Raw genomic sequence first — 14,539 nt, forward strand, 5'->3', positions numbered from 1 at the left:
ACAGTGCAGTATTAAAATGCCAATAAGCACTGCTCAATCTGACGTTTTTAATTAAAACAGAACAATAAACAAGACAATGATCAGTAAAACCCACAGGGTTAATATAACAACCTTTAAAGACATTGATGTGATGCTTGAAACAGTAAAACCGATCTAATCTAGCCTGAGATAAAACATTCTCTTTGCAGTGACTCCATGTGTACTGTCTCTGACTTTTATTAAAGCTCCTCCACACGTCCAGCAGCTCGTGTGTTTCTATGAGCTGTTGTAGGCCCTGTGAGGCTCCTGGTGATTCCTGTCCAGTTGTGGATTCTCTGTACAGTTAAAATCACCTCCCAAGAATAAAAACTCATCACTACTGCATTTTCTGACAGTATTGCTTAAAACACTGGGGCATGTTAAAACGCAGCATTACATGGGACATAGACATTTATGAAATTCATCTTTATATTCTCATACTGAACTTTAACCTTCAGTAGACAGCCTTCAATAACTTCCTCCACCTCACAAGATGCAGGCAGGAAACCTCTGGAGAAGAAAAGCCCAACCCCTCCACTGCAGCTGGACTGATGGCTCAGAACAACCTGCCCTGGCCACTCTTTCTTCCACTGACTCTCATTTTCAGAGTTACTGTGTGTTTCCTGAACCATCAGTAAGTCTAGCTGCTTGAACTCCATGAGTTTAAAAAGGGCAGCTCTCTTTGTGTCGTCCCTCACTCCATTTAGATTTAAAGTGCCAATTTTAAAGTGACCCATGGAGAGAGAGAAAAATAATAAAGAAACACAAAACAAACATTTCAGGAAGAAAAAGAAGAGAAGAGGCTGTTTAAACATCATCACCAATAATTTGAGCTTTCACCTTAATGATCAGCTTTCTGAGGCGATATATCTCCTGCTCTGTGAGGCCTTCATCACCAAAACCTCCTGAAGCTCTGGTAAGAGGTTGAGCTGAACTGACAAACAGTTTCAGGTCTGGGAAAAAGTTCTCAACCTTCAACAGCCTGAGACCCTTAGTGTCCTGAAGGAACTTTTGTATTTGAGCTAAAGTGTAGCTGCTGCTCCCCTCCTCTTGTGTGAAATCACTGTTTTCTAATGAGCATGTTTTTCTGTCTTTCTTTCCTTTGGCAACTTTAGCTCTGCTCTGAACACTTTCTGTGCTCTTTCTCTTCTGTGCGATTTTCATTAGATCCTCATCAGATATATCCTCATCCTCAATAAAGTCAGAACACACAGAAATATTGCTGCTCTGAGAACATTCATTCAACTGTTATACACCTGTTCACTGTTGTTCTCATTTTCTCCCTGGTCAATGTTCAGTTCTGTTTCTGTGTCCCCCTGTCCGCTTTCTCTTTCTTGCAGTTCAACATTAGACACACTGGACATGATTTTATTATCAGACAATCTCTCAGCGACTTCCTTGGCCAAGGAACATCTACCGGGACCCTCCAACGCGGCCGCATCAGCCGCAGCTACGTTGGGCACCGCGTCAGGTGCCGCAGTCCCATCGGTACCGGGGGCCTCGTCACCGGTATCGGGAGAAAAGGCCGCACCGCCAGTAGTGGGAGCCCCGCCAGACACCGCGGCAGCTTCCGCAGCCCCGCCAGCCGCGCCAGCATTTCCCTGCTCTCTTAATATGTTTTTCGGGCATGAGCGAATTAGATGGCCCTCTGCACCACAGCCAAAACATTTCATGGTTTCCGAAGTTGCAAAAACCATGTAATTAAATCCGTCCACATTGAAATTAAAAGATAAATTAATTTCTGCCGAGTTGTTCTTTAGCACCATGAAAACCTGTCTTCTGTGACAAACAACGTGTTTTAACAATGGAGACTTACAGCCCAGGGACACCATCTTGATGGGGGACATCACCTGTCCATACCTGGATAGCTCTTTTAACAATAAGTCATTTTTTAAGAACGGGGGAGCGTTGGAGATGGTAACTTTCCTGGCAGGGTTAACCAGAGGGAGAACCGGGGTAAAAGTATCTTTAATAATTACCCCTTTTTCTACCACATCGTTTACTTTGTCAGTATGATCTAAAAACACCACAATGGCTCCGTTCATGCGTGAGGCAGACTTAATGCTGCCATAACCCACCACCTCTCCCACCGCTAAACTCGCCTCCTCCACCGAGCAGCTGACAGCCGGCACCAACTTCACTGCATGTCGGCGTGTCAGCTTCACAAAATCCACTTCCACATCTACAACGGGCATGCTGCCCAGCCAGGCTGGAAGCACCGCCACCAACAAACACAACCACAACAGACAAAACTCTCAACTAACACGATATAAATAGACAAAAGACACACATAAACATATAAAAGTTTGGAAACTCACTCAACCGCAGCGTTCACCACACCACTCACTCACCTTCCACTCAGAGAGAGAGAGAGAGAGAGAGAGAGAGAGAGAGAGCAGGAGAGGAACAGAGAGACAAAGAGAGGGATGGAAGGAGAGAGAGAGGGGAGGGAGGCAGCCTACATAATATACACACACAGAGGTACAGACAGTAAAGGTGATGTTGCTATAGACTAAATGAAAAATGGTACAGATATTTATAGTAGTGTTAATGATAACAATTGTAATGTTAATGATTATAATAACAATAATAACAATAAGACTAGCAACAATAGTCGTTGTAGCAGAGGGTGTCGAGCAGGAACACGGGGGCAGCAGGTGACCCGCACCCACAGATCCAGACTCCACAGCTCCAGAGCCAGAAACACCTGCAGGAAGTGATAGGAGAGAGGAGAGGGACGAGAAAGCACAAGACTACCGGAAAGGGGAGAAGTTGAGTTAGTAACATGCAATAATGGGATGAGGTTGCATACAGAGGGAGAGAAAGTAGAGGAGAGAGGAGCTCAGTGCATCATGGGAAATCCCCCGGCAGTCTAGGCCTATAGCAGCATAACTAAGGGATGGTTCAGGACTCACCTGAGCCAGCCCTAACTATAAGCTTTATCAAAGAGGAAAGTCTTAAGCCTACTCTTAAATGTGGAGATGGTGTCTGCCTCCTGAACCCAAACTGGAACCTGGTTCCACAGGAGAGGAGCTTGATAGCTGAACGCTCTGGCTCCTAGTCTACTTTTGGAGACTCTAGGAACCACAAGTAACCCTGCATTCTGGGAGCGCAGTGCTCTGGTGGGGTAGTAAGGTACTATGAGCTCTTTAAGATAAGATGGTGCCTGACCATTAAGAGCTTTGTAGGTAAGAAGAATGATTTTAAATTCTATTCTGGATTTTACTGGAAGCCAATGCAAAGAAGCTAAAACAGGAGAAATGTGATCTCTTTTCCTGGTTCCTGTCAGAACACGTGCTGCAGCATTCTGGATCAGCTGAAGAGTCTTAACGGACTTTTTCGAGCAGCCTGATAATAAGGAATTGCAGTAATCCTGCCTAGAAGTAACAAATGCATAGACTAGTTTTTTTGCATCATTTTTAGACAGAATATTCATGATTTTCGCAATATTACGCAGGTGAAAAAAGGCGGTCCTTGAAATTTGCTTAATGTGAGACAGAAAGCGACATGTCCGGATCAAAGATAACTCCAAGATTCCTCACAGTGGTGCTGGAGGCCAGGGCGATGCCATCAAGGGAAACTATATCTTTAGATAATGCGTCACGGAGGTGCTTAGGCCCCAGAACAATAACTTCAGTTTTATCTGAGTTTAACATTAGAAAATTACAGGTCATCCAGGTTTTAACATCCTGAAGGCACATTTGAAGTTTAGCTAACTGATGAGTTTCATCTGGCTTGATCGATAGATATAACTGAGTATCATCTGCATAACAATGAAAGCTTATGGAATATTTCCTGATAATATTGCCTAAAGGAAGCATATATAAAGTGAAGAGGATTGGTCCGAGGACAGATCCTTGAGGAACTCCATGACTAACTTTGGCATGCATGGAGGACTCATCGTTAACATGTACAAACTGAAATCAATCTGATAAATAGGACTTAAACCAGCTTAGAGCGGTTCCTTTAATGCCAATGAAATGTTCCAGTCTCTGTAATAGGATCTGATGGTCAATGGTATCAAATGCAGCACTAAGATCTAATAAAACCAGTACAGAGACAAGTCCTTTGTCTGATGCAATAAGGAGGTCGTTAGTAATTTTCTGAAAACTGACTGAAAATCCTCAAATAAACTATTGCTCTGTAGAAAGTCACACAGCTGTTTTGCAACTGCTTTCTCCATGATCTTAAAGAGAAATGGAAGGTTAGATATAGTTAGTAGTCTATAGTTGGCTAACACATCCAGATCAAGTTGGGGCTTTTTTAGAAGAGGTGTAATTACAGCTACTTTAAAATACTGTGGTACATAGCCTGTTGATAAAGATAGACTGATCATATCTAGTATAGAAGTGCTTCATCCATGCAAATATGTCCAAGAAACAGTCAGTGATCTGTGCTGAGAAGGTGGAGTTGGTGGGCGGGAAGTACAGATAGTGTTGCGTATCGTCTATGTAGCAGTGCCTGAGAGTGTTGGAGCCCTAAGTAAGAATTTATATTGCATTCTGTTTAAATAATTAATTGTTAATAATTGTTTAATTAATTTATGGTGCAAATGTCTTAATTTACATAAAGGGAAACACAAAATTTAGCCACAGGTGAAAATGCAGAAAGGCTCTCAGGCATTCTCTAACTATTGCCTTCAAAAATGTTTTCTTCTGTAGATCCACTTTTCTCACTCAATAAAACTTCTGCTAAGTGCAAATTAAACGTTCTCAATTAAACATGACACAATCACTTAAGAGGAAGTGATTATGTGAGTAACCTTTGCTGTCATGACTAAGCTGTGTTTTAGCACATTATTTAGTCTTCCCTCCTCTTTTCTGTTTTGTTTAGGGAAGTAACCTCTTTAAATGTGCAGCCCTGGCACCTTTTCACATCAATTTTAATAATTATTATTATAATTTTTGTTATAGCTCCTGTGTTTCAGCAGGTTTTCTGCTCCTGTTCAAAACCTTCTGCACATTCAGAATCTCTCCTACATCTTTGTTCTCTGACATGTCCAGTTATGACACTTTTATTTTGTAAAACTACCACCTACGTTATTACTCTGTCACAATCTGTCTGGGACTCACAGGCGCTCACGGGCCGGCCCTGCTAGCAGTGGTAAGAGAAGCCGAGTGAATGATCAGCCCTAGTGAGGTGATGTAAATTGGGAAAAGAGGGGGCCCTAGCACTGAGCGTTGGGTGACCTTTGTGAAGAGGCAGTGAGAGAAGGACAACTGACCCTTGGCTAAGCCATTCCCCGAATACATAGCTGGCCAATCACAGCGTAGTATAGGACTCGCTCTAACTGTAGTCCGAGACTTTCATGGATGCGCTCCATTCACTGTAATGCGAAAAGAGTCGTTTTCAAGCTTTTTTTGGCTGATGAAGATGTGGTCAAAAGCCGTTCCTGGGGCACTTGTAATAGTTATAGTTGCTACCCAGAGAGGTTGATAGGAGAAGTACGATTTATTCTCTTTCTAAAACCTAAAATATTGTTCCTAACGTAATGTTAGTTAGCTAACACTAGCTAACTTCCTACTGAATGTAACGTAATAAAGTCCTGCTGTTCTGCTTCTTAATGATTGTAATAATGAATAGAGGCCTACCCAGCTTTACAGGAACAGTGTTGATCCTTAATATCGTTGTCTTTGTCGGGGATGTGGTGGTTCACTTGTACTGTGTAATCAGTAGGCTTTAGCTTTTTTTTTTTCACGTCAGTTTAAATCAATTTGAGTCAGTTTGACAGCCTGAATACAACCTTCAAATGTATAATGCAACTGCAAAACTGTCTGCTTCTTTTTGAGATTGAGATTTTCCCAACAAATTTGACAACATTTAGTAACAGTAACTAAGGGGGTCGGGGCTTAGCGAAGGGTCAATTGTCCTTGCCAAGAAACATTGTAGGATCGCCCAGAGACATAGAATTTGGGCTGAATTTGGGTTGTCAGTGAAAAGTTAATAGACGTCTAACGTCTGACGCCAAAGAATAGATTAGTCATCAGTTAGACCGCTATATAAGCTACGTCAATTAGACAGTGAATTTAGAATTCAGTGCATCATTTTGGTGTATTTATACAGTACTAAAGTTTTCAGCAGTTACTGAAAGGAAGTTACTGAAAATCAATACCATATAACTACAACATGGACTCCATCAGGGGACCTTTGCAGCATGTCATACCCCTCATCTCCTGTCTCTCTCTCTCTGCTACCAAATGTCCATTTCAAAAAAAAAGTAACATTTTACACTGATGTTGCTGACGATAAACCTTGACAACAGGTGATGGAGAAGGTAAAATGATGGGCAGTCATGCGGGATTATTATAGATTAGTTCATTTAAAATAGTTTAACAATAAAATATAATGAAATGTGAAATGTATAACACACCACGTCATCAGGACCAGTTCCTTGTGGTTTTGTGTTGTTGGCAGGAAATGAATCACATTACAGAACTTGCCAACAACACAAATCCACAAGTAGACAGTGGGGGATGTTTCATACTTATTACATACTTTTTTTTCTGACCATTTTCATGGTCAGACTTACAGTCACCATCACTGTTGTTGTCAGTTCCCTTATTTCTTGGGATGAAGTTGGTTAGCTCGTAACAGCTTCTGTCGTCTCGTGCCATTAACGCAGCTGAAATCACCAACTTCCCCTAAAACATCTTGTTTCCATGAGTCATTTAATTCTCCCACTCACTCGTTTTCACATTTGTGCAGATTTATGATATAATTTAGTTATTTAATCAATGCCAAATAATGAAAAATTATGAAGTCCCATGTCTCCTCCTCATATGTTTATTCTATTACGTATTGTGTTTACATATTTTTCTTTCTCTCTCTCTCTCCACGTATTTTTCCGTATATTTCCTGTTGAATAACTGCCATTGACCACAAGCCAGACATAATGAGGAAGGAAAATGAAGGAACGGGTGAAGGACACCCAGAAAGGGGGTGAGACGTTTTTTTTAACATCCGATAGACTTTTAGGAAACACAACGCTGGAGACCAGCCAAATTTAGAGACAAACGCATCAGAAGAAACTGAAATAATTTAACTGAGGAACTCAGCATCCGAAATCAACATGATGAAGAGATGTCTTCTGCTCATCCTCTTACTGATGGCAGGTAAAACAATTACGAATGCTTGTTCATATTACTGATGAATGTTCTGTGGTCTGGTTTCATTCTTTTGTGTTAGTGTGCTGTGTTACCTGTAATGGGACTTGAAATCCTACCTCAGTATACTGTGTTGCCATACTGTCCAACTCCATTACTCAGGCAACTGCAACACAATACAAAACTCAGGTGAAAATTTTCAAAATTACAGTGTGAAAACACAGTGTACTATATTTACACTCATTCACTATTACTCATTTATATACCTGTACAGTAGTTAAGGGAAGATAGAAGTATGTATAAAGTCATTTGATGAATAGGAAATATAATTTTTGTTCATAAAACTTTCAGAATTCATATATAAAACTATTCTCAATATTAACTTATATTGTATATTTAACTACATTTGAGGAGCGGAGACTAGATTTTAGGAGAATCTGACATGATGCGAACTTTTGTTTTTGATCTACAGGATGTGAGGCCTTGTCTAAACAGTCTGAACAGTCTAAAGCAGTGGCCACAATAGGTGGCTCGATTACTTTGATAGCATCTTTATATATATATATATACACACACAGTATATAGGCTATACTGTATATATACAGCGGCTGGTGCTAAAACACAGCTTAGTCATGACAGCAAAGGTTACTCACATAATCACTTCCTATTAAGTGATTGTGTCATGTTTAATTGAGAGCGTTTAACTTGAAAAGTTCTGAAGGAAATTTAAAAGAGTCTCTGTCTTGCTTGACACACCTCTGAAAAAGCCGACAGAAAACGTGAGATTGGATTCCCCTGAATGAGAAACGCAGGAACTTCCTTGGAGATAGAGTGGAAATGAAAATAAGCGTCCATAGGTTCATGTCGACCAATCTCTAGGAGGAACACACTCCTGCACATGCTTAATTGTGAACATGTTAAACAATCTCTTAATAATCAATTTGTTGAAAAAGGAGAAAATTATACTAGCAGCAAGTGGGTAGTAAACACACAACCTTTTGAGCAGGAGTCCTGTTCACTACTGACTGGTCTAACAAGGCACACAATGAAAGCTGGATTATAAAAATCAGTTCATCAATTGACTATGGCCCACCATCTAGTGACTTGAAAACAATTTGGCCCAATTTGGCCCGATGCCAGACTTATTTGCCAACCTCTGGTCTAAAAAGTGTAAAGAGACTAAAGAGTCTGATGTGAAGAGATTCCCAGAATGATGGGTTAAATTCACCTGCAATTGTCAGGTTCAGACTACGGCTCTGAGACGGTTTCAGAATCTGACATGATGTGAACTTTTGTTTTTAATCTACAGGCTGTGAGGCCTGGTTTGAAGAGTCTGGAGAAGATCCTGCAGGCAACTGCAACAAAATACAAAATTCAGGTTCGAAATCTCAAAGAAACAGTGTCCAAACATTTACATTTGAACAGACTGGCTCTAACTATTACTCATTTATAGAGCAGCTAACGAAGTATCATAAGTACACTGAAACTCATTTGGTGAACAGGAAATAATGTGTGTGTGTGTGTGTGTGTGTGTGTGTGTGTGTGTGTGTGTCGGGATTAATCCTGCAAGGGTTTGGTAGTATGATCCAGGCAAGATCATATTCTGGTAGAGATATATAAATTGCTAGAGATCAGATTCAGACTATAGCACTGAAACAGTTTCAGAATCTGACATGATGTGAACTTTTGTTTTTGATCTACAGGCTATGAGGACTCGTCTGAACAGTCTGTTGAAGATTCTGAAGTGAAGAGATGCCAAGAAGGATGGATTGAATTCACTTGCAAATATCCAAAACAACATGAAACATATCAAAGAATTTCTGTAGTTACTCCCAAAAAAACCATACAAAGCTGTGAGAAGGATGTATGGGAAAACAAAGGCAGAGTTTCCCTGTACCATGATACAAACAATAAAAATCTCAGGGTGGTCATCAAACAACTTGAACCTGAGGACTTTGGGGACTACACCTGTAAATTTACACGACGAGACTCATCCAGTGACGATAAAGTGAAACTGGAAGTTGGTAAAATATGCTGCATCTTTTTTTAATACTGTCTCTCTTGTCCTTTTTTAAAGCACTTAACTGTTTTAAAGGGTAACTACCTACTAGACTCAACCTCTGAGTCTTGCCAACTACATTATGGTTTTCACACACAATATTTGCATTGTTGGAAATCACCTGAATTAACATCACATGCCAACAAGAATCTATGTGATTACGTGTACAGCACAAAAATAATTTTGTGTAGCTTCTCTTTAAGAAAAATGCAACACAAATAAAGTAATGATTATTATTATTATTATTATTAGCAGTGTCAAAGACACAGTGACATTTGTCAAAACATCACTAAGAAAACAATAAATAACAAATAAAGAAAGATGTATGTCCCTTGTGAGGGATAGACGTATAATGTAAAAACCAAAATACAGTTAAATTTTTTAAATGTCTTTCAATGCCTGATGCCAATTTGCCATTAAGCACACATTACAAGTCATGACAAGCATGTATACTGTAATGGACATATTCCACGTTGTACCTTTCTTTTTTATTTCAGAGACAGACGGCTGCCAGGGACAATTTATTCAAACTGCGTACAGAACAGCTAAAACCACCATCACATGTGATTACACAGGAAACAAATACAAGTTCTTCTGCAAACAGAAAGGTTCAATCTGTGAGGATATTTTATCAACAAAATCCTCTCTGAAGTCAAAGGGGACATTCACTCTCACAGAAACCAACAGTAGCTTTAGCATGTCCATCAGTAAGGTGTCCTCACATGATGCTGGTGTCTACTGGTGTGGAGTGGAAACACATGAAGGAAGTTACAGAGCTGCTCTCAGAAAGATACAGCTGGAGGTTGAAGGTGAGCAGCAAACATCTGACACTTTGAGCTTTTATCTAAATCCCACAGATAATTATGGTGTCTTTGAAACACAGTGGGTTTTTAACAGTCACATTACATTACAGTCACTGATAGACCTGCTGTCTTTCTGTCTCTCTACAGATATTACTAACCTCACAAAGTCTCTAACTGTTGGACAGAATCTTACATACTGGTGTAAATATCCAAATGGTGCTCTGATAAACAAATTCATCTGTAAGGGAGAAGATCCATCTATATGTGAAACTCTAGTAAGCACCGCACAGCGCAACAAGAACACTGGGAGGTTTTCCATCAATGACTACCACAGGAAGAGAAAAATCACCATAACAGTGAGAGGAGTAACAACAGACGACACTGGGACATACTGGTGTGGAGCAGAAAGCACTGATGAAACACGAAGCAGCTCATTCTTCCACAAACTGGTGATGACTGTAGGTGAGTGTTCCCATTAGTGTATTGTTTGGATGTAATCTGTTGTAGTGAGATACTGCATGATTTAAAATACTGTATCATGTCATATTCACTTTTTGAAAATATGCTTCTGCTCCCCTTTATAAAAAAAATCCACAATAAGTACTGATTACTGATACAAACAAATAACAAAAGAATTATTTCACGTGTACAGTTTCAGGCAACACATTTCATCCAAAATGGATACAGACCATACAAATAATTAGAACCGTTTGATTCTTATTTGAAGAAGCAAGTCTGTGTCTGACACCCTGACAAGTCAGTTACAGTCACAGGCTCATCATGGCATGTTTCTAGGTTTTTAATTAGTGATTTTTTTCCTATGCTTTGCTACAATTTATCTGTTGATCTGTTTTCTAGGGCTGGGACAAAACGTTGATGACTCTGTGTATAATAACACTAAAACTATAACCATTGCTGAGGTCGTCCGTATAGCTATGCTGGTGCTGATGTTTGGGCTTAATTTGGTTCTCATCTACAAACGTAAGAGATGTCTTTACCAGTTTTCACATCATGAAACGCACATTGACATACATACTGTATATCCATACACACATTTTAGTTAATGGCAAGAGGTGGGCTAGCAAATAGTGCTTCCATACATACATTAATTAAAAGGTCTGCACTGTCCTTTTCATGTCTGGACATTGATAACTGTTCAGCTTTCAGTATTATACCAATTTTTTGGGATAAACAATGGTGAAGTCATAAAATTATATTAAATGAAAACACTTACTTTTTTTCTGCTTGTTAATTTCTTTTTTCTCATTGCTTTCTTACATTGTCTCATTTCCTTTCCAGTATTTAAGCGTTCAAAAAACACAAGAAATGAAGAAGCACAGAACAACGACGAGGTGAGTGTACACATTTTTGTAAATTATTGTACTGTGTTGCAGTTGAGGAGCGAGCAGAGTGGGTCAAGGCTAATGAGAAAAGTGGGAACAGGGGCGAGTTCAATCTCAAAACATTTTGCAGTGGTTTGCAACGTTTTCGGATTGAACATGTTTCTTTGCAACGTTGTGCAACATTCCACAACGGGCTTCGAGGAAGTTTTCTTCTGTTTGTTGTGCATGTCACACATGTTAACCAATCAGCTGCGAGTAAGTTTGTAAACACAACAGTGTTAAAAAGGCAGGAAAAAGCAGTGCGCGTAAAAATCAGGGTGTTCGAGGCACCAACGTTTCCGTTGAAGAAAATGTTTTGCTATGCAAATTTACTGTGTATCCCACCATTTATAGGTTGAATTGATATGCACTTCTTCTTTAAAGTCTCTAACCTTTAAATGCTTTGTAATTTATTATTATTAAAGGTTAAGTGTGAAAGTTTTAGAGACATCTAGTGAGGGTTGCGAGGGTTGAGTATTATTGTTATTTGTTCATTAAACAACGGCCACATCAAGAAATGAACTACATGAGACATTGTGTCACTGTATGTATATTAATGTAATCACACATTTTGTTACTTCTTGGGAGGGTTTGCTCATCTGGAATAACATACAAGTAAATAGTTTGTAGTATGACCAAATGTCTCCCTTTGCTTAATTATATGGGCAATCTGCAAATAATAATAACAAAAAACAAGTTATAAAGTGCTTTAACAAGTGTAAAGACAATAATACCCAAGAGACAATAATACAAAAACAATACAAGATAAAAGCATGAAAACATTGAAAAGACTAAAATACAGATAAATATAAAATAAGTAAAATAGAATAAAATAAAAGGGATAAAATAAAGTCAAATAAGATCGGGAAAGGCTCTCCTATAAAAGTATGTTTTAAGAAGGGACTTAAAAGAGTTCACTGACTCAGCCGACCTGATTTCCTCGGGCAGGCTGTTCCAGAGCCTCGGGGCCCTGACAGCAAACGCTCTGTCCCCTTTAGTTTTCAGTCGAGACTCTGGAACAGACAACAGACCTCTGCCCGAGGATCTCAAGGTACGTGCTGGTGCGTATGGGACTAAAAGGTCAGAAATCTTACGTGCAACGTTTTTAATGGGCATTTAGCATGCAAAAGTACAAATTACACATTTGTGTGCACAGTAGCGAAGCAATAGTATTGGTCACTTGACAGGCACCAAGTCATGTAATTCTATCACCATTAGCAGTAAAAAGAAATACATGTTTTCCATCAGGGCAGTAAAATGTGTTACCGTCTTATTGCCAATAATATTCATCAGCTGCTTGACTCATTGAGGTAACGGCCATAACAGAGCGCTAGAAGAACTACATGAAATTACAATCCAACTACATACTTTTTCTACCAGCGCAGTAAAATTTTAGCTGGCTGATCTGAGAGACTGTACGCATTCAATGTAGTGACGGGCATCTACACTGCTGGAATTACACAAGCAGAAGAAGAACACCATGATGACAATGCGTGCTCTGTAGCGCTGTTTGTCCGTTGTCGGCTACTGTAGAAATACAATACGGTGACGTCCATGTAAGGGGGAACCTGCAGATATTTGGATATAAATGTCTCATTCTAAGGTTGTAAAAATATAACAGTTCATTACAGGCCATTCTCATCACAGGGCATCAAATACCAACGCTTTCAGATAAAGTGACAAGACGTAGTTATTTGACCCCAAAGGTACCCTTCAGCATCTCTTTTTATGAGGCGCGGCATTTCTGTCAATAAATCCTCAGAATTATTACACATTGAACCTTTAATTTTACATCATCTTTTCATCTTTCTTTGCTGTGATGTAAACTAACCTGCCACAGTTTACAGCGTGTTAGCTAAACTTTAATTACTACTAAACTCCCAATACAGGTGAGACTGATGGGAATCTGAGTTTTGCAGGTATTTGGCACAAGTGTTAGACTAATTGATATATTTGACTGATTGCAACACTACTTGAAAAGTCAGGGCATCACCATGTCATGAGGATGGATGATTGTCTGGACCAAACTCTGTGTCAGTGTAGATGTTGAAATATTTCACTGGGTAAGAGAAAACTCTGGCCTGATGATGGTCTGGATGAAAAGATGAGGACTGTTCTGGCTGCATTGAAGCCAGTGCAGCTTTGTATGATGCTTATTGTTAGGACTGCATCAACTAATCATCTTCTGTTTTTCATTCTGCTCTGGAAGGATCGTGCCAATGCAGAGATGCAGGAGCGCCCCCAGATGCCAGGTTCAGGAGCTGTTTATGCCACTCCCAACAGTCCCACAAACCCCTCTTCTGCCTCGCAGCATTACTACAATATCACAATTCAAACTTAGTGGTGACACATAAAGAAGACAGCAGCACTGAGGAAAGTCCTGTCAGTTAATTCCATATTGATGTAATATTTTTACAGGATTCACTGCATTGTTCACTTTATTTGATTCAAGATTTAGTTGCAGGGTGTCAATCAACTACCACCTAAAAAGGATTTAATTTAATCAACAGCTGAGCAATATTGTGTGTGTAGTGTGTGCAATAGTGTGCGACTTAAGTCGGACTCGAGTCCGAGTCTCAAACTCAAGTCCCCATCACTGCTTAACAGTTTGTAAGAAATGTACCTATTTAATCAATAATTTGGCATTCTTGCAACAGTTTAATATTGTTTTTATTGCTTCTTCTGATTGTTATCGTTGTTGCATTTGTGGTATTATTGTGAAGGGCTCAGGGGTCTGAAGTAACATAATAATGTGTCAGTAAATCAGGCGTTAGAGGACTAGTTGATCTGAATGAAAGAGACACATGATTATTTGGCAAAGCAGAGATCTTAGTTTTCTTGCCCATTCATTTGTCTTGTTCTCTTTTGTAAGCACTTGGCAAAATGTAAAAAAACAAATAGCTGTCGATTGGATTTACCTGTGTTAGTGTCAACTCCTTTGAATGCTCCAAGAACATTGCGAATGTATACATTTATACATTGAAGAGTAAAGTAATAACCACAGTCATCCCCTCGCAAATTTGCACTTTTATTGCTGTAATTTTTGCATTAGTATTTTCAGCCTTGATGCCATCACCCCCCCTGCATCAGCGTCAGACTAATGTTACGACCCGTGAGCCGTTTACTGTATGTGTATATAGGATGTTCTGTGTGTTTTCCTCTCTGCCCTAAGCA

The 14,539-nt window shown here is 39.6% G+C and overlaps 1 long non-coding RNA gene across 1 annotated transcript; it reads left to right on the plus strand.

Moving 5' to 3' along the window:
• The first annotated feature begins 8,838 nt into the window (after positions 1 to 8,838).
• LOC119885740 lies at positions 8,839 to 10,396 on the plus strand. Its single transcript, XR_005441383.1, has 3 exons — positions 8,839 to 9,145; positions 9,678 to 9,989; positions 10,131 to 10,396. It is a non-coding gene; the product is annotated as an uncharacterized LOC119885740 (long non-coding RNA).
• The last annotated feature ends 4,143 nt before the right edge of the window (positions 10,397 to 14,539 follow it).

The sequence above is a fragment of the Micropterus salmoides genome, unplaced genomic scaffold (assembly GCF_014851395.1).
Source record: "Micropterus salmoides isolate LMB-PRFRI ecotype aquatic unplaced genomic scaffold, ASM1485139v1 Ms_hic_scaffold_4, whole genome shotgun sequence".
Taxonomy (NCBI): Eukaryota; Metazoa; Chordata; class Actinopteri; order Centrarchiformes; family Centrarchidae; genus Micropterus; species Micropterus salmoides.